The following is a 19,496-nucleotide window of genomic DNA, read 5'->3' as shown; positions in this document are numbered from 1 at the left end:
CTGTGGTTTTCCTCTTAAAGTCATTTTCCCTTCCATCTCTCCCATCCATGCTCCTTTAATCCATGCTGAGTGTGTTTTTTTCATACAACTCTTGCAAAAATCTTTTTGGTTTAGCATGCAGGAAGCAATGGTCCAAGACATTAGACAATGAGATTTTCAACAAGTCCTTCCTAGATAATTGCATTTTCAATCCTGATTTACAAGTTCCAAGTTTAGTTAAGTCCTTGAATGGGACATTATCATCTTGGGGCTTGATTTCCAAATACTTGGAATTTTCAGAATTAGTTTCTGGTTTCATCGTGTCCAACAATTCAGTTCTCAGTTTATCTCTCTCATCTAACATTTTACAATAAACTGCAAGGAGAAGCCACATCTCATTCTCTGAGTTTATTTTGGAACATTCCTCAGCTAAATTCCCAGGCTCACCATTTTCAAATTCTGCCTTCCATATAATATCAAGAGTAAATCTTTCTAAGTTCTACACAATTTTAAAATATGAATGCCCTTTCCTACAGTTTCCAGTAATAATTTCATCGTTTCCTTCTGGAGCCTTATAAAAGATCTCTTTACCATTCATATTCCTACTAACTCTCTCTTCAAAGCACTCTTGGTATTTTCTCTCAAGCATCTCAAAATTGCTCCAAAAAATACCCCTTACATGTTTATAAAACTGTTCCAGCACTTTGGTAATTGCAAAATCTTAACCCCACTCAGTACCAAATTTTGTATTAATCAGCAAAAGGGTTGCTGATGCAAAATACCAGATATTTGTTTGCTTTTTAAAAGGATATTTATTTGGGGTACATGCTTACAGTCACAAGGTCCTAAAAAGTTCAACTCAAGGTACCATACAAGGTACTTCCTCACCCAGTCTGTTGCCATGTGTTGATGCAAGAAGATGGGTGACATCTGCCATGGTTCAGCCTTCCTTCTTCCCTCTTAAGGCTCTGTGCTCCAGCTTTTTCTGACCTCAGCGGTAGGCTGGCATAAGGTTTTTCTCTCTTTCCTGGGCCTTGTTTATTTCTGGACTCAGCTGCTTGATCTCTTCACAATATCAGCTGGAGACTATCAGACTCAGCTCTCTTCCCAGCCCTGCTTGACCTTGTCTACTGAGTATTCCCTTTTCCTCTGTATTCAGCCTCCCCATGCATTTACTTTTGTGTCAGTGTTTGCCCATCAGCTGGATGGGGAATCAATGTCCTACTGAAATGGCCAAATCAAATCCACAATCTTAATTTAATTCAGTGAAAGTGAAACCTTTGAATCTAAAACAATATATTATGCCCAGAGGAACAGACCAGTTTACCACTATAATCCAATATCTATCTTTGGAATTCATAAGTAATATCTCGCTGCCACACTTGCCATGTGATATGTACTATATACATACCCATTACTATATATCTAGCCAGAAGTACTGAGAGCAGAAACATGAACTGACATCTGCCCTCTGATATTCACAACAACATTATACATGATTCCCAAAAGCTGGCAACACCCCAGGTGTCTATCATCTGATGAATGGATAAACAAACTGTGGTGTATATGTATGATGGAATATTATGCAGTGGTAAGAAGAAATGAAGTCATGAAATGTATGACAACATGGATGAACTTGGCAGACATGTTGAGTGAAGAATGACAGACACAAAAAGACAAGAATTGTATGATTATGCTGTTATGAACTAAATATATTATCTAAACTCTTGAAGTTAATAATTAGAATAAATGTCACCAGTAAATAAGAGGGCAGAGAATGAAAATTTGAGGGTTCATCTGTAGAATTGGTGAAAATATTGTTTGTAATATTTTGGAAGTTAATATAAATGATCAAAGCATATCACAGTGATTGGAACTAGCAGAGCTATTATATGGGTATGACAGAGGTTGAAAGGGAAAGTCTAAATTCATATATATTACAAGAAGGAAAGCTGAAAACTGTAACTTGGGAACTGGATAAGATAGTAAAACCATATGTAAAACATGAAAGATAGTGATATTTCATATTTGAGATTTTACAAATGTAAATACTAATATACTAGAGAAAAGGATAAAATTATAGAGAGATTGAAAAGTGTTGCATTTTGTTTGTGTGTTATTATTATTGGAATAATGAAATTGTTTAAGAATGATTGAAATGAATGCAAAAATACATGATTACACTGAATACCATTAATTGTGTACTTCGGATGTATTTATTCATCAATACAATTGGATTAAAAGAGCTTTACTTTTGAAAAAATACATTCAGAAAATAGAGGCTTTGGCAAAGAGAATAAACACGTAATGTTGAGATCAGGTGTGATGATTTATATATTGCTTAGCCTTATCATGATAACACCAGCAGTACCCAGCTTTCAGCCTGCTATCATGTGCAGGCTTAAAAGTATTGAAGGAATAGAAACAGAAAATATTAATAGGGAAAATCATGGGCAACTTTTATAGATTGAAGACTGAGAGGAAGGAGTCCTGCTACATGATAGTGAACCAACACAAATTGTGGCCAGCTCTACTCTTTTCTTTAAACAAAAACTCACAAGTCATTTAGCCCTAAGGCACAGAACTAAGCAGCTTTTAATTCAATTAATAATATATATATTTTAATTCTCAAGACTACAAAACATTGGAATAAACCAAATTTTTAAAATCTAAGTTATATTTTTATACTGTCCAGTTTATTTTGAAAGCAATTTTTTCTGATATAACTAAGTAAATTTGAGATTAGAGCTATTGCAAAGTGCACAGAAATTGCTTAGATTCACATATAAATGAAACATTGATAAAATATCACTTAATGTATTATTATTTATGGACTCTGCCATAACATAATTCTCTTTCTTCCAGTTCTTTAAATTTTTTTCTCATCCAATCCATTGTATATTTGACATTTTGGTCATATATGCACATAAAACATATCCTTTGTCAAAATGAGCATAGGAGGAGGCAAGATGGTCGCCGAGTGAACTTGCCTTTGTGGTCTGTCCAGGGAAGAGACAGCTGGGCATGGCTGCAGGTTCTCCAAGGCGCGGCTTTTTCGGGATTTTTGCAGGGCAGAAGTGCCTGGACATCGATTGGGTGGAAAGGTAACGGAGAGGATTGGTCTAGTAGATATAATTTGGGTTCTATTGCCCGCAGGTGAGACCCACGCACGGGCTCCTCCCTATCGGGGGTGGGGAGAACCTCGGTCCTGCCTGGCAGCTCTGCTTTTAGATGGCTCTGAGTTGCTAAGGAGTTCGCAAGTTCTGGGTGAGCTATTGGCGGGTTGATGCGACGGGTCGCCTTTGCAGATCGATTTGGGAAGATAGACGGTGTTTTATTGTGAAGCAGGAGAAACTTGTGATTGCGAGCACAAACAGTAGAGCTTCCGCCTGAAGCCCCACCCCCAAAGCCCGGCAGCCGGTCTCCAACCCAAATAGGCTGTAGGCAAAAAAGGGACGTAATTGGAAAATTGTTTTAGGCTGCGGCAAGGGAGGGGGACATGCCTGGAAGCCGATTAGGGAATATTCTGAGAAGCTTGGGAATTCTGGTTTTTGGAATCTGTTTTTGGTGTCACAGGCCAGGCTTCGGATCTGTACTAGTAAAGGGGCTGCGGTGTAGAGGCGCCATCTAGTGGCAGTGGTTTGGAATCACAGGACGGGAGCTGTCCAAAAGCTGAAGTGAAAGATACATGTACTAATGAGCCCAGCTAAGTTAGTGAATTGCAGGGTTCAGTCACAATATAGAGTTTGCGGATCTGACTTCCCCCATAGGGCTGGCACCCAGCTGTGGGGATCCCTGAGGGCTGTGTTACACTGCGGGGCTCCCAGGCTTCCTGTTGACCAGATTGGAGGTTGCCAGGTCTGAATTACCTAAACTCTGGTGGCCCACACCACAGAGACTCGCACCTCTTGAGTCCACAATATCTCACACTTTCCATCCCTGAATCCATCACGCATTGAGGTCCATCTGAGGTCCTTAAATGCCCTAGCCTTAAACGTTGGCGTTTTTTCTTTATTGTTTCATTTTGTTTTGTTTTTATTTTCATTTCAACTTATTCTTTACTTTTTTCAATTTCCTGATTGCTAACACCGCATTATCCCCGAGTCTTCTCTCACAGCGTATCCCCCAAAGTCTTTTTTTACTCAGTTATTTAAGGTTTTTTTGTGTGTGTGGTAGGTGCTGTGTAGTGGGTGTTTTAATTCTGGTTCGTGTATATCTGTTTTTTTTTTTCTTTCCCCTACCTGTTCCCCACCCTTTGCCCACCCTCTTTTCCTTTCTTCCTCTCATCCCTTCCCCCCTTTTTTTCTTTTTATTCTGTTGTCTCTTCCCCTCTTGTCCCTCATATTCTACTTAGTTTATTTTAACTCAATTATACAATAGGTGCAGCAGGAAACACCTCACAATCGCTTGGATTTCTCATCCTCCACTGCCTCATTTCTGTGTGAACTGATTTAGGCTACCTACACTATCCTCTTTCCCCTACATCTTGATATCCGCCACCATCTACTGTCTCTCCTATATTCCACCTCCCACCTCCCTTTCTTTGATCCACGAAAGGTCTAAGTCTTAATTCCTAATACCTTTGTTTTGTTTTCTGTCTGTTATCCACACTTGAAACTAGTACCTTTCTTTTCTCTTCCCCTCTCTCACAAAAACAATAGCTTTTTAGCTCTTACCATATTCCTCCCATATTCAATCATCTACCTCATAATAAGTACTCTACCTACTGCTATAGCTCTACACAATTTACATGAATCTAACCTCCATCCTCCCAGATCTCATATTCTTGCTTTGTTAACATAAATCACCAATACTACTATACACTTTTCCCTTGCTCACACATTTGCCTTTCCCAAACACTAATATACTTTCCTTTAAAGTGAACTTAACCAACAACAAGAAATTAGAACAAGAAGGAAAAAAGTGACAAAGAGAAGACATAACACCTATGCAAAAATAACAGCTAATTAACCTCCAAGAGTAGACAAAGAAGCTAAGGAACAGATTAAATCCATCAAGATAAAGAGATGACCAGAAAGCAACAAAAATCTACAAACCAAACAAGTAATCAGGAAAACATGGCTGAATCCATTCAACAAACCAAAAATCATGAAGAGGAGCAAAACTTTGCACAAGCAATGTAAGATCTCAGAACATTTATCACCGACAAACTTGACAAAGTAAGGAAAGAGGTTAACAACATGAAGACATCACTTAGAGGGGAAATTGCAGACATACGCAAAAACATAACAGATATGATGGGAATGAACACCACAGTTCAAGAAATCAAAAATACACTTGCAGCAAATATCAGCAGACTAGAAGAGACAGAGCAGAGAATTAGTGATGTGGAAGACAGTACATCAGAAATCAAACAGATAGTAGAAGGGGTCAATAAGAAGATAGAAAAAATCCAGTTAGGACTTAGGGACCTGAATGACAATGCAAAAAGCTCAAACATATGTATTATAGGCATTCCAGAAGGTGAAGAGAAGGGAAAGGGGTCAGAAGGAGTGTTGCAGGAAATAATGGCTGAAAACTTCCCAAATCTACTGAAAGAGACAGATGTGCATATCCAAGAAGCACAGCACACTCCACTACTCATAAACCCCAACAGGCCCACCCCAAGACATACACTTGTCAAATTATCCAATGATCAAGACAAAGAGAAAATCCTAAAAGCAGCAAGAGAAAAGAAAACCATCACATACAAGGGAAGCTCAACTAGATTAAGTGCTGATTTCTCATCTGAAACCGTGGAGGCAAGAAGGCAGTGGTATGATATAGTCAAGGTACTAAAGGAAAAAAATTTCCAACCAAGAATACTCTATCCAGCTAAACTAGGATTCAAACATCATGGAGAGTTCAAAATATTCACAGACAAACAGAAACTGAAAGAGTATACCAACAAGAAACCTCCCCTTCAAGAAATTCTAAAGGGAGTTCTGCAGGAAGAAAGGAAAAACAGGAAAGACAGAGTTGGAGGAGAGTATAAGAGCAGCAACAACAACAAAAAAGACAAAAAAAAACAAACAAAATATGACAAACACAAATCCAATCAAAATATGGCTAGCACAAATAATTCCTTGAAAGTAATAACACTGAATGTCAACGGATTAAACTCACCTATCAAAATATTCAGACTGGGACATTGGATAAGGAAATATGACCCATCTCTATGCTGTCTACAAGAGACACATCTTAGACCCAGAGACGCATGGAGATTGAAAGTGAATGGCTGGAAAACAATCATACAAGCTAACAATAACCAAAAAAAGGCAGGAGTAGCTATATTAATATCAGACAAAATAGACTTTAAATGTGATACAATTGTGAGAGACAAAGAAGGATACTACATTTTAGTGAAAGGGAAAATCTGTCAAGAAGATCGAACAATCATAAATATTTATGCCCCTAACAAGGGTGCCTCTAAATACGTGAGGCAAATGCTGGAAAAACTAAGTGAAACAATAGATACATCTACAATTATAGTGGGGGATTTTAATACACCACTATCAACTCTGGACAGAACATCTCAAAAGAGAATCACCAAAGAAACAAAACATCTGAACAGTATATTAGAGGAGCTGGGTCTAATAGACATATAGATCACTACACCCAAACACAGCAGGATATACATTTTTCTCAAGCCCACATGGATCATTCTCCAAGATAGATCATATGATAGGCCACAAAGAAAGGCTGAATGAATTCAGAAAGATTGAAATCATACAAAACAATATCTGTGACCACAGTGGAGTCAAGCTGGAAATTTGCAAGGGACAGAAGCCCAGATTTCACACCACGATTTGGAAATTAAACAGCACACTCTTAGAAAAACAGTGCGTCAAAGAGGAAATCTCAAAAGAAATCAATGACTACCTTGAATCAAATGATAATGATAACACAACATACTAAAATTTATGGGATGCAGCAAAAGCAGTACTGAGAGGAAAATTTATAGCTATAAATTCATATATCAAAAAAGAAGAAAGAGCAAAAATTGAAGAGCTAACTGCACATTTGAAGGAATTAGAAAAACAACAACAAAGTAACCCAACAGGAACAAAAAGGAAGGAAATAACAAAGATAAGAGCAGAACTAAATGAAATAGAAAATAAGAAAGCACTTGAACAGATAAACAAGACCAAGAGCTGGTTTTTTGAGAAGACCAACAAAATTGACAAACCTTTAGCGAGACTAACAAAGAAAAAAAAAGAGAAGATGCAAATACACAAAATAAGAAATGAGAAAGGCAATATCACCACTGACCCCACAGAAATAAAGACTATCATAAGAGGATACTTTGAAAAACTATATTCCAACAAAAATGACAATCTAGAGGAAATGGACAAATTCCTAGAAACACATAAGCAGCCCATATTGACAAAAGAAGAAATCGATGATCTTAACAAACCAATCACAAGCAGAGAGATAGAATCAGTTATTAAAAATCTCCCAACTAAGAAGAGCCCAGGGCCAGATGGCTTCACAGGTGAATTCTACAAAACATTCCGGAAAGAACTGACACCAATCCTGCTGAAACTATTCCAAACCATCGAAACAGAAAGAACATTACCCAACTCCTTCTATGATGCCAACATTACCCTAGTACCAAAGCCAAACAAAGACATCACAAGAAAGGAAAATTACAGGCCAATTTCTCTAATGAACCTAGACGCAAAAATACTTAACAAAATACTTGCTAATCGTATTCAACAACACATTAAACGAATTATACACCATGACCAAGTGGGATTCATCCCAGGTATGCAAGGATGGTTCAACATAAGAAAATCAATCAACGTAATACACCATATAAACAGATTGAAGGGAAAAAATCACATGATTATATCTATTGATGCAGAAAAAGCATTTGACAAAATACAGCACCCTTTCTTGATAAAAACACTCCAAAAGATTGGAATACAACGGAATTTTTTGAACATGTTAAAGAGTATATATGAAAAACCTACAACCAACATTGTTTACAATGGAGAAATCCTAGACTCCTTCCCTCTAAACTCAGGAACAAGACAAGGATGCCCACTGTCTCCGCTCCTATTTAACATTGTCTTAGAATTACTTGCTCGAGTACTGAGGCAAGAACCAGAAATAAAAGCATTCAAATTGGAAAGGAAGAAGTCAAAATTTTATTATTTGCAGATGACATGATCCTATACATAGAAAACCCTGAGAGATCTACAACGAAGATTCTAGAACTCATAAATGAGTTTAGTAAAGTCGCAGGTTATAAGATCAATGCGCAAAAATCAGTAGCATTTCTGTACACCAATAATGAACAAGATCAGGAGGAAATCAAGAAACAAATACCATTCACAGTAGTAAATAAAAAAATCAAATACTTAGGAATAAATTTAACTAAAGAGGTAAAGATCTTATACACCGAGAACTATACAAGATTGTTCAAGGAAATCAAAGAAGACCTAAATAAATGGAAGACTATTCCTTGTTCATGGATAGGAAGACTGAACATTATTAAGATGTCTATCCTACCAAAACTGATCTACACATTCAATGGAATCCTAATAAAAATCAACACAGCCTTCTTTAAGGAACTAGAAAAACTAACTATGAAATTTATTTGGAAAGGAAAGAGACCCCGAATAGCCAAAGACATACTGAAAAAGAAAAATGAAATTGGAAGAATCACATTACCTGACTTCAAAACATACTACAAAGCTACAGTGGTGAAAACAGCATGGTATTGGCATAAGGAGAGACACACAGACCAATGGAATCGAATTGAAAGCTCTGATATAGAACCTCACATATACAGCCACATAATATTCGATAAAGCCACCAAACCCTCTCAACTGGGAGAGAGTGGCCTATTCAACAAATGGTGTCTGGAGAACTGGATAGCCATATGTAGAAGAATGAAAGGGGATTACCATCTCACACCTTATACAAAGATCAACTCAAGATGGATCAAAGAGGAGGGGGCAAGATGGCGGCTGAGTGAACATCCCTGTTAGAGTCTTCTGCAGGGAATCGGCTGGGCGGCGTTGGAGACTCTTTGGGACCGGATTGTTTCGGGATTTTTGCTGGTCCGGAGGTGTCTGGACATCGATTTGGAGGGAAGGTAACAGAGAGGATTCGTCTGTGAAATATACACGGAGATCCCAGCTACCTGCAGAGGATTCCCTTCTTGGGTAGGCGGAGACGAGGCATCTAGCCCCGCTCGGTGGGGCTGAGCCAGGCCGGGCCGGGCCGCGGTAGCGTTTGGAGCCGGGCGGGGCCGGTGCAGGCCCCGGCTGCGGGCCGCGGTAGCGCTTGGAGCCGGGCGGGGCCGGTGCAGGCCCCGGCTGCGGGCCGCGGTAGCGCTTGGAGCCGGGCGGGGCCGGTGCAGGCCCCGGCTGCGGGCCGCGGTAGCGCTTGGAGCCGGGCGGGGCCGGTGCAGGCCCCGGCTGCGGGCCGCGGTAGCGCTTGGAGCCGGGCGGGGCCGGTGCAGGCCCCGGCTGCGGGCCGCGGTAGCGCTTGGAGCCGGGCGGGGCCGGTGCAGGCCCCGGCTGCGGGCCGCGGTAGCGCTTGGAGCCGGGCGGGGCCGGTGCAGGCCCCGGCTGCGGGCCGCGGTAGCGCTTGGAGCCGGGCGGGGCCGGTGCAGGCCCCGGCTGCGGGCCGCGGTAGCGTTTGGAGCCGGGCGGGCCCGGGTCAGGCCGCGGCGGGTACGGAGCCGGGCAGGGCCGGTCCAGGCCGCGGTGGCGGGAGGTGGGTGCCGGAGCCGGCTGGGCCGCTGTAGCGAGCGGAGCTGGGCGGAGCCAGGCCAGGCCAAGGCGGCGTGAGGAGCCGGGCAGAGCCGGTCCAAGCCTCCGCGGCGGGCGGAGCCGAGCCTGTGGAGGGGTTTCTGTTTTTTTTTGTTTGTTTGTTTGTTGTTTGTTTTTTTAATTTTACTTAATTTTTTTTTTTTTTTTGAGCATCTGCAGTACTGGGGAGTTCGTGGGCCCTGGGCGGCCTATTGGGGGTTTGTGGGAAGGGAGGTGCTTGCAGACCCATTTGGGCAGACAGACGGGGGGGTTTTAGGGCAAAGCGGGGGGAAGTTGTTGTTTTAGATAGTGTTGCAATTGTGACACGTGTGTACCTGTATCTCTCTTCTCCCTATCCGTTCCCCACCGTTTGCCCATCCCCTTTTTCTTTCTTCCTTTCTTCTTGCCTTTCTTTTTTCTTTATTATAATTAGTTTTTTTTTTTTTTTTTTTTTCGGTTTTCTCTTTCCCTCTTGTCCCTCATCTTCCACTTATTTTTACTTTAATTCAAGTATACAATAGGTGCTACAGGGAACACCTCACATTTGCTGGGTTTTCCCATCCTCCACTGCCTCATTTCTGTGTGAACTGATTTAGGCTACCTACACTATCCCCCTTCCCCTGCATCTTGATATCCACTATCATCTACTGTCTCTCCTATATTCCACCCCCCACCTCCCGTTCTTTGATCCACAAAGTGTCTAACTCTTAATTTCTAATACCTTTGTTCTGTTTTCTGTCTATTATCCACTCTTGAAACTATTACCTTTCTTTTCTTTTTCCCTCTCTCATGAAAACAATAGCTGTGTAGTTCATACCATATTCCTCCCAAATTCAGTCATCAACTTCATAAAAGGTACTCTACCTACAGCTATAACTCTATACAATCTACATGAATCTAACCTCCATCCTTCCAGATCTCATATTCCTGCTTTATTAACATACATCACCAATACAACTTTACACTTTTCCCTTGCTTACACAATTGCCTTTCCCCAACACTAATACTTTCCTCTAAAGTGAACTTAACCAACAACAAGTAACTAGAATAAGAAGAAAAAAGTGACAAAGAGAAGATATAACACCTGTGCAAAAATAACAACTAAATAACCTCCAAGAGCAGACAAAGAAGCTAAGGAACTGATTAAATTCGTCAAAATAAAGAGATGACCAGAAAGCAACAAAAATCTACGAACCAAACCAATAATCAGGAAAACATGGCTGAATCCAATCAACAAACCAATAATCACGAAGGGGAGCAAAACTTGGCACAAGCAATGAAAGATCTCAGAACATTTATCACCGACAAATTTGATGCAGTAATGAAAGAGGTTAACAACATGAAGACAACACTTGGAGGGGAAATTGCAGACATACGCAAAAACATAACAGATATGATGGGAATGAACACCACAGTTCAAGAAATCAAAAATACACTTGCAGCAAATATCAGCAGACTAGAAGAGACAGAGCAGAGAATTAGTGATGTGGAAGACAGTACATCAGAAATCAAACAGATAGTAGAAGGGGTCAATAAGAAGATAGAAAAAATCCAATTAGGATTTAGGGACCTGAATGACAATGCAAAACGCTCAAACATACGTATTATAGGCATTCCAGAAGGTGAAGAGAAGGGAAAGGGGTCAGAAAGAGTGTTGCAGGAAATAATGACTGAAAACTTCCCAAATCTACTGAAAGAGACAGATGTACATATCCAAGAAGCACAGCGCACTCCACAAGTCATAAACCCCAACAGGCCCACCCCAAGACATATACTTGTCAAATTATCCAATGCTCAAGACAAAGAGAAGATCCTAAAAGCAGCAAGAGAAAAGAAAACCATCACATACAAGGGAAGCTCAATTAGATTAAGTGCTGATTTCTCTTCTGAAACCATGGAGGCAAGAAGACAGTGGTATGATATAGTCAAGGTACTAAAGGAAAAAAATTTCCAACCAAGAATACTCTATCCAGCTAAACTAGCATTCAAACATGATGGAGAGTTCAAAATATTCGCAGACAAACAGAAACTGAAAGAGTATACCAACAAGAAACCTCCCCTTCAAGAAATTCTAAAGGGAGTTCTGCAGGAAGAAAGGAAAAAACAGGAAAGGCAAAGTTGGAGGAGAGTATAAGACCAACAACAACAAAAAAGACAAAAAAATATATACAAACAAAATATGACAAACACAAATCCAATCAAAATATGGCTAACACAAATAATTCCTTGATAGTAATAACACTGAATGTCAATGGATTAAACTCACCTATCAAAAGATTCAGACTGGGACACTGGATAAGGAAATATGACCCATCCATATGCTGTCTACAAGAGACACATCTTAGACCCAGAGACGCATGGAGATTGAAAGTGAAAGGCTGGAAAACAATCATACAAGCTAACAATAACCAAAAAAAGGCAGGAGTAGCTATATTAATATCAGACAAAATAGACTTTAAATGTGAAACAATTGTGAGAGACAAAGAAGGATACTACATTTTAGTCAAAGGGAAAATCTGTCAAGAAGATCGAACAATCATAAATATCTATGCCCCTAACAAGGGTGCCTCTAAATACGTCAGGCAAACGCTGGAAAAACTAAGTGAAAGAATAGATACATCTACAATTATAGTGGGGGATTTTAATACACCACTATCAATTCTGGACAGAACATCTCAAAAGAGAATCACCAAAGACACAAAACATCTGAATAGTATATTAGAGGAGCTCGATCTAATAGACATATATAGATCGCTACACCCAAACACAGCAGGATATACATTTTTCTCAAGCGCACATGGATCATTCTCCAAGATAGATCATATGCTAGGCCACAAAGAAAGGCTGAACGAATTCAGAAAGATTGAAATCATACAAAACATTATCTCTGACCACAGTGGAGTCAAGCTGGAGATTTGCAAGGGAAAGAAGCCCAGATTTCACACCACGATTTGGAAATTAAACAACACACTCTTAGAAAAACAGTGGGTCAAAGAGGAAATCTCAAAAGAAATCAATGACTACCTTGAAACAAATGATAATGATAACACAACATACCAAAATTTATGGGATGCAGCAAAAGCAGTACTGAGAGGGAAGTTTATAGCCATAAATTCATATATCAAAAAAGAAGAAAGAGCAAAAATTGAAGAACTAACTGCACATTTGAAGGAATTAGAAAAACAACAACAAAGTAACCCAACAGGAAGAAGAAGGAAGGAAATAACAAAGATAAGAGCAGAACTAAATGAAATAGAAAATAAGAAAGCACTTGAACAGATAAACAAGACCAAGAGCTGGTTTTTTGAGAAGATTAACAAAATTGACAAACCTTTAGCAACACTAACAAAGAAAAAAAGAGAGAAGATGCAAATACACAAAATAAGAAATGAGAAAGGCGATATCACCACTGACCCCACAGAAATAAAGACTATCATAAGAGGATATTTTGAAAAACTATATTCCAACAAAAATGACAATCTAGAGGAAATGGACAAATTCCTAGAAACACATAAACAGTCCATATTGACAAAAGAAGAAATTGATGATCTTAACAAACCAATCACAAGCAGAGAGATAGAATCAGTTATTAAAAATCTCCCAACTAAGAAGAGCCCAGGGCCAGATGGCTTCACAGGTGAATTCTATAAAACATTCCGGAAAGAACTGACACCAATCCTGCTGAAACTATTCCAAACCATCGAAACAGAAAGAACATTACCCAACTCCTTCTATGATGCCAACATTACCCTAGTACCAAAGCCAAACAAAGACATCACAAGAAAGGAAAATTACAGACCAATTTCTCTAATGAACCTAGACGCAAAAATACTTAACAAAATACTTGCTAATCGTATTCAACAACACATTAAACGAATTATACACCACGACCAAGTGGGATTCATCCCAGGTATGCAAGGATGGTTCAACATAAGAAAATCAATCAACGTAATACACCATATAAACAGATTGAAGGAAAAAAATCACATGATTATATCTATTGATGCAGAAAAAGCATTTGACAAAATACAGCACCCTTTCTTGATAAAAACACTCCAAATGATTGGAATACAAGGAAATTTTTTGAACATGATAAAGAGTATATATGAAAAACCTAAAGCCAATATTGTTTACAATGGAGAAATCCTAGACTCCTTCCCTCTAAACTCAGGAACAAGACAAGGATGCCCACTGTCGCCGCTCCTATTTAACATTGTCTTAGAAGTACTTGCTCGAGCACTGAGGCAAGAACCAGAAATAAAAGGCATTCAAATTGGAAAGGAAGAAGTCAAAATTTCATTATTTGCAGATGACATGATCCTATACATAGAAAACCCTGAGAGATCTACAACGAAGATTCTAGAACTCATAAATGAGTTTAGTAAAGTCGCAGGTTATAAGATCAATGCGCAAAAATCAGTAGCATTTCTGTACACCAATAATGAGCAAGATCAGGAGGAAATCAAGAAACAAATACCATTCACAATAGTAAATAAAAAAATCAAATACTTAGGAATAAATTTAACTAAAGAGGTAAAGAACTTATACACTGAGAACTATACAAGATTGTTCAAGGAAATCAAAGAAGACCTAAATAAATGGAAGACTATTCCTTGTTCATGGATAGGAAGACTGAACATTATTAAGATGTCTATCCTACCAAAATTGATCTACACATTCAATGCAATCCCAATAAAAATCAATGCAGCCTTCTTTAAGGAACTAGAAAAACTAACTATGAAATTTATTTGGAAAGGAAAGAGACCCCGAATAGCCAAAGACATACTGAAAAAGAAAAACGAAATTGGAGGAATCACACTACCTGACTTCAAAACATACTATAAAGCTACGGTGGTGAAAACAGCATGGTATTGGCATAAGGAGAGACATATAGACCAATGGAATCGAATTGAAAGCTCTGATATAGAACCTCACATATACAACCACATAATATTCGATAAAGCCACCAAACCCTCTCAACTGGGAGAGAGTGGCCTATTCAACAAATGGTGTCTGGAGAACTGGATAGCCATATGTAGAAGAATGAAAGAGGATTACCATCTCACACCTTATACAAAGATCAACTCAAGATGGATCAAAGACCTAAATATAAAAGCCAAGACCATAAAAACCTTAGAAAGCAGTGTAGGGAAACATCTACAGGACCTTGTAATAGGTAATGGATTTATGAATATCTCACCAAAAGCACGAGCAGCAAAAGAACTAATAGATAAATGGGACTTCCTCAAAATTAAAGCCTTCTGCACCTCAAAGGAGTTTGTCAAGAAAGTAAAAAGGGAGCCCACACAGTGGGAGAAAATATTTGGCAATCATATATCTGATAAGAAACTTATAACTTGCATATATAAAGAACTCCTACATCTTGAAAATAAAAAGATAAACAATCCATTTAAAAAATGGGAAAAAGACTTAAACAGACACTTCTCCGAAGAAGAAATACAAATGGCAAGAAAGCACATGAAAAAATGTTCCAAATCTCTAGCTATCAGGGAAATGCAAATCAAAACCACAATGAGATACCATCTTACACCCATAAGATTGGCAGCTATGAAAAAAACAGAAGAATACAAGTGCTGGAGAGGATGTGAAGGAAGGGGAACACTCATCCACTGCTGGTGGGAATGCAGAAGGATCCAACCATTCTGGAGAACAGTATGGCGGTTTCTCAAAAAACTAGCCATAGATTTGCCATATGACCCAGCAATACCACTGCTGGGAATATACCCAGCAGAACTGAAAACAAGAACACAAACCAATATATGTACACCAATGTTCATAGCAGCATTGTTCACTATTGCCAAAAGTTGGAATCAACCCAAATGCCCATCAACAGACGAGTGGATCAATAAAATGTGGTATATACACACAATGGAATACTACTCGGCTGTAAGAACAAACACACTACAAACACATGTGATAACATGGATGAATCTTGAGAACCTTATGTTGAGTGAAGCAACCCAGACATTGAAGGACAAATACTACATGACCTCAATGATATGAAATAAACAAGCTGCCCTAGATAGCAAGAGACTGAACGATAGGCTTGCAGGAAATCGGAGGGTTGAGGAAGGATATGAGCCGATGTCTGCAGGGGTGGAATTTAAGACGAGATGGTGGTAAGTATGAACACAAAGAAGAGATAAAAGGGGGGCAAGGGGCTGCCTTTGCTTGGGGCTTTGCGGGTTTGAGGGTGGCTGGGGAGGGACGGGTGGGTAACGTTGCCCAAAAGTGGGGGGAGGGAGGGGTAGCATACGAACCAGGAGAGGGTCAGGTGTTGGTGGAGAGTAAAATGCCAAGAAAATCATATCAAAATATAATAAAGAGGGTTACCTGTTTAGAATGCTCGGAGGGGAGGGTCTGATGCAGGACGGGCTCCTGGGGAATGTCTAAATGCTCATTCTGCCAGAGTGGGTGACACCATGGGGTAGAAACCCAAGTAGTGAGAGTGGGGGTGGACCCACATCCTGGGGAGGACTAATGCCATCCAATAGAGGGAACTGTATCCCTCGAGAGAAAGGGTGGCTCCCAGGGCATTGGGGCAGTTGAGCAAGTTAGGCCCTGAACACTATTCCATCTATCTCTGGAAGTGGCTCCTCAGGAAACGGAGGTTGGCTATCACTGAGGGCACTAAGGTGGAAGGGAAAATGGACGTTAAATGTGTGGAACCAAAGTAAATGGGGGGTAAGAGAGGAGTTTCTTGAGAGTACACAAGGATGGATATAAAACATGTAATATTACACCATAACATATAGGTGATGACAGACTGATAATGTAAACCATAATGTAAAACATAGGATAACTAAAAATGTAAAGAACTGTGTATCCTAAAGTATGCACCATAATGTAAATACAGATGTCACCTTGTTAGAAAGCTAATGTCTCAGACTCTGTACATCACTTTAAGTAAATATGATATGAATAGGGCGTAAGAGTATCACTGTGGAAGGGAAAAGGTTTTCTGGTGGATGTGTGGGAGTGCTGTATATTATATATATACATTGCTGTGGTCTAGGACTCCTGTGAAGAAAAGCTGAATAATTAGGGGGGGGGGGAAAAAAAAAAAAAGAAAAAAATAGGATGTGGAATTTTTTCAAGTCAACATTCTTTATCTAAGTTCTTTATCTAACTTTATCCAAGTTCTTTATCTATCCTTTAAACTCATCGCTATATGCCATTCCCTAGTAAGGGACCATGACATTATATTGGGCTTCAAATTTCGGGGAGTTCTGGATCACAGAGTGTTTCAACAATGGCAATGGAGGGATACTGGTATGGGATACCAATGACAGATGATATATGACTGACAGGGAGCTGTACAGAACATATGTCCAGGGTGCATGGTAATGTTTGGATATACTCATAGTGACAACAATTAAAAACCACAGTAGGGGGGGTACTGGGTTCCTGGCCAGTGGTGCTCTGTCGTGGTCCCTAGGGGAGCAGCGACAGTCTCCCAGGTACAGTGGTGGGGACTGGGAGGGAGTGAGGGTTCAACAGTGAGCCCCTGATACTAATGACTATGCTTATGAGCTGATAAACCCAAAATAATAACAAGGCCTAGAGCAACTTTGTGCCTGGGAATTTCCTTCTGTCAGCCTTCATGTTACTCAAATGTGGCCAGTCTCGAAGCCAAACTCAGCATGTAAATGCAGTGCCTTCCCCCCAGCGTGGGACATGACACCCGGGGATGAGCCTCCCTGGCAACGAGGGACCACTATCAACTACCAACTGATGATGCAACTGGAAAATGACCTTATACGGAAGGTTCAATGCGGATCAGCAGAATATCCATGTCTACATAAAATACCATGACTTTAAAATGCTGTTTGACCTAAAGTAAGGGGGAAATGGAAAGGAGAAATGAGTTTATATGGCTACGAGTTTCTAAAAAAGAGTCTGGAGGCTGGCAGAAGGTTTGCCCTCATGCACAACTGAGCAGAGTCAGAGAGACAGATAAAGCAGATACAACCCCCAGATATTGGTTCCTTTGAGGGCTAAAGAGACCCATGGGAGTTATGGTCATGGCCGATGGGGTTAACTACCAGGGCAGATGGCCCCTCTTTGGAAATGGTGTTTATGTGTGATGAATCTGGACTCAGATGGGATCTCCCTTCATAAGACTTTCATGCTAATGTGCTGGAGGTGCAGTTAATGTTGGGGTTTAAGATATATTTAGGGGATTTGAATCTCTGGACTGACAATGTGATAGCCAGATCCTGAGCCTCAACAGACTCCAGCACCTACAATCTGATTTATTGGACTTACCACACTCAGCTAAGATGGAGGTGAAGAAGGACAACCACCACACCATGGAGCCTAGAGTGATTACAACTGAAAATGGGAGGATTGCATCCAGCATCCAGGTGGAATCTGACCCTCCTCTTGACATAAAGGTGCAATGGACACAACCAATCCAGTGTCCACATAGAAGAGGTGGCATTGGATTGGGAAAAGTGGACATAATGGACAAAGGGTATGGGGAAAGGCAGGAAGAGATGAGAGGTGGAGGCGTCTTCGGGACATGGAGCTGCCCTGGATGGTGCTTCAGAGGTAATCACCGGACATTGTAAATCCTCACAGGGCCTACATGATGGAATAGAGGAGAGTATGGGCCATGATGTGAACCAATGTATATGAGGTGCAGAGGTGCCCAAAGATGTACTTACCAAATCCAATGGATGTGTCATGATGATGGGAACGAGTGTTGTTGGGGGGGGGGGGGAGAGGGGGGGTGGGGGGGTGGGATTGAATGGGACCTCACATATATATTTTTAATGTAATATTATTACAAAGTCAATAAAAAATAAAAAAATTAAAAAAAAAAAAGAAAAAAAAAAAAAAGAAAAATGGGCAAAGGGCATGAACGAATAATTCATAGGAGAGTAAAGATAAACAACTAATAAACATGAAAAAGCTTTTCATCTCACGAATGATCAAAGAAATGGAAATTAAAACAATATTAAAGGACTAGTATTAAAGGAAAAAAAAAAAAAAAAAAAAAAAAAAGATGGATCAAAGACCTAAATATAAGAGCCAAGACCATAAAACCTTAGAAAGCAGTGTAGGGAAACATCTACAGGACCTTGTAATAGGAAATGGATTTATGACTATCTCACCAAAAGCACGAGCAGCAAAGAACTAATAGATAAATGGGACTTCCTCAAAATTAAAGCCTTCTGCACCTCAAAGGAGTTTGTTAAGAAAGTAAAAAGGGAGCCCATACAGTGGGAGAAAATATTTGGCAACCATATATCTGATAAGAAACTTATAACTTGCATATATAAAGAACTCCTATATCTTGAAAATAAAAAGATAAACAACCCATTTAAAAAATGGGAAAAAGACTTAAACAGACACTTTTCCGAAGAAGAAATACAAATGGCAAAAAAGCACATGAAAAAATGTTCCAAATCTCTAGCTATCAGGGAAATGCAAATCAAAACCACAATGAGATACCATCTTACACCCATAAGATTGGCAGCTATGAAAAAACCAGAAGATTACAAGTGCTGGAGATGATGTGAAGAAAGGGGAACACTCATCCACTGCTGGTGGGAATGCAGAAGGATCCAACCATTCTGGAGGACAGTATGGCGGTTTCTCAAAAAACTAGCCATAGATTTGCCATATGACCCAGCAATACCACTGCTGGGTATATACCCAGCAGAACTGAAAACAAGGACACAAACCGATATATGTACACCAATGTTCATAGCAGCACCGTTC

The sequence above is a fragment of the Dasypus novemcinctus genome, chromosome 28 (genome assembly GCF_030445035.2).
Source record: "Dasypus novemcinctus isolate mDasNov1 chromosome 28, mDasNov1.1.hap2, whole genome shotgun sequence".
Classification (NCBI taxonomy): Eukaryota; Metazoa; Chordata; class Mammalia; order Cingulata; family Dasypodidae; genus Dasypus; species Dasypus novemcinctus.
Note: the sequence above shows the minus strand (reverse complement) of the source record.